The sequence below is a fragment of the Gouania willdenowi genome, chromosome 1 (assembly GCF_900634775.1).
Source record: "Gouania willdenowi chromosome 1, fGouWil2.1, whole genome shotgun sequence".
Taxonomy (NCBI): domain Eukaryota; kingdom Metazoa; phylum Chordata; class Actinopteri; order Blenniiformes; family Gobiesocidae; genus Gouania; species Gouania willdenowi.
Window position 1 is genome coordinate 24,023,235 of NC_041044.1, and position 2,648 is coordinate 24,025,882.

General features: G+C 34.4%; 1 non-coding gene across 1 annotated transcript; it reads left to right on the forward strand.

Annotated features, from left to right (window-relative positions):
• Positions 1-136: 136 nt before the first annotated feature.
• LOC114472439 (U1 spliceosomal RNA) lies at positions 137-302 on the forward strand. The gene has a single exon (XR_003675098.1). It is a non-coding gene; the product is annotated as a U1 spliceosomal RNA (small nuclear RNA).
• The last annotated feature ends 2,346 nt before the right edge of the window (positions 303-2,648 follow it).

Here is a 2,648-nt window from a genome sequence, read left to right on the forward strand (position 1 = left end):
ATTAGTGAGTAATGTAAACATCAGTGAGAGGAAACTGTAAGGTTTTCAATAGTATAAAAGGTCATAATTTCCTTTAGACTGTGAGTCACTATAGTGTGTTGGTGAATGACTCCCCCCAGTCAGACGTGTACAACTCATACTTACCTGGCAAGGGAGACACCATGATCATGAAGGTGGTTCACCCAGGGTGAGGCTCAGCCATTGCACATTCCGGTTGGGTTGACCCCTGCGAATTCCCCAAATGTGGGAATCTCGATTGCATAATTTCTGGTAGTGGGGGACTGCGTTCGCGCTCTCCCCTGATTATTGTGTGATAATAAAATGTCGTAGTTATTCTCATGAAGCAAGTGTGTTTATTTAGCATCATACATTTGCATTATGAAAGCGCACTGTCTGGCAAGCTTTTCTGAGTTATTTAGGAATAATATATATTAAAGGTACAAATTTTATATGTAATGTTAATGTCATACAGTCTCCTGACTTTATAAGTATTAATCAATATAGGATGCAACATGTTCTCTTGTTATAAGCATAAAATAAGTGAGAAACTATCAAACCATGTCTTTATTTGGTGACTTAGCCTACCTTCTTTCAGTAATGCATATATATATATATATATATATATATATATATATATATATATATATATTACTACTTTTCTTTCAATTATTTGTCTCAATTATTTTTTTTTGTATTTGAACACTTTTTTCCTTTGAATGAAAATATTTATTTTTGACTAAACGTTTAGGAACTTCCCATTATTTTAATTATTTGTATGGCATAAAGTAAATACTGAGAGCCAGCTTGCTTCCCACCGCCTCTTTAGGATTGGTTACCGAAACAGCCAATCACAATTTACCCGTCTGGTCTGACTCCTGATTGTTTGACTTTGTGGCACATTGTAACGCTGTGTCATGTTGAGCGAGCTTAGGGGCAGGTTGAGCGCACAGGGAGTGCAAGACAGAGAGAGTACGAGCGAACGGGGAGAAACACTGTGAGGGAGCACATGGGGAAAAACGTTGTTAATGCACACTCGTGTATTCAGCAAGCATGAAAAATAATTTATTATATAATTATTGTTTGCTCAAACTACTCTGTTTTGCACTTTATTATAACTTTTACACAAAATATAATTTTGAGTTCTTGAAAAAAAATTTTTGTGCTCAAAACTTCACATTAATTGCTCATAAATGTGGCACAAAAATAACGCCATATGATTATATTTTAAAACCTTGATGTTAATTACAGTTCATACTTGAATTCAGGGGCTAGAATATTTGTAAAATGATTTCTTTCATTGTGTTATTTTGTTCTGAGTTGATATGACTACAGTCTGAATAGTGTCTGTATTTCAGTGTAACTAGTAATAGTAGTAGGTGCCCGTCAGAAGTATGTAGTAGGAGCCTAAGTAGAGTTGTCAATTATGGCCAAATTACTATGTTTGAAGGTTGGATGTACAAAGAGGTGCACATACTCTGTACTCTGTAGTATTATAAAGGGCTATATTTGCGGGTGCAAAGTAAAATAGCGTATGTGATTTCTCTGGTTTAATTCTATGGGACGAATGCGTTTGTTGTTTTTTTTGTTTTTTTGTTTTTTTTTTTTTTTTTTTTTTTAACTAATTTTTAATTTTTTTTGTTTGGTGCATTTTTCTGTAAAGTATGTTTTTTGGAGTCGTGTATTTTTGTGTCGTTCTGTTGTGCATTTTTTTGTATAATTGTTGTTTTTTGTTGCCATTGTAGTGTGATTCTGGAGTCATTTTGTGTACTTTTTGTATAAATATTTAGTTTTGTGTATTTTGACTCATTTTCATGTTTTTGTTGTTGTTTAGTGTATTTTTCTGTAATGTACGTTTTTGGAGTCATTTTATGTTCTTTTATATTTTTGTGCATTTCTGTTTTGTGTACTTTTGTATAAATATTGCTCTAGCGTCCCCTCTCACTGAGGTCAAAAGCTGATTAAGTTTCATTTCTGGGTAAACATGAATGTGCCGTCCAGTTAAATAAGATTAAAATAAACGTTTTTCAACACCAAATAAGTCCAAAATAATGCATGCACACCTTCAACCTATGTACAAACAGTCAAACAAAGTTTCAGGTTGAACAGACACCGCACACACGCAGAATTTCTTTGATTTATTAGAGAGATGTAATTGTTTATCCAGAGGTGTGTTACCATCCTGTCCAGCAGAGGGCAGCAGTAGCCGCCATGTGACGCTGAAAGAGTCTGAACAAAACACCGGAAGTGGTTGTAGTTCTAACACAAACAAATTAGGTTTTGGCTTTTCTTTGTTGACTGAAAGAAAAGTTTGTGTCGATAAAATGTTTTTTTGGTTAAAATAGTACTATTTGACGCACATATTTGAGTGTTACCCTTTGTTAAGGAAGTAAAGAAAGTAACAGTGTTGTCATTGGTCCTGTTTGAGTGACGTCAGCAGCTACTGAAATGCATGATGGGATATATGGTCATAGAGATTTAATATAATATTTTTATTGTGTCAGCGCTTCTTTGGATTAGTGAGTAATGTAAACATCTGTGAGAGGAAACTGTAAGGTTTTCAATAGTATAAAAGGTCATAATTTCTTTTAGACTGTGAGTCACTATAGTGTGTTGGTGAATGACTCCCCCCAGTCAGACGTGTACAACTC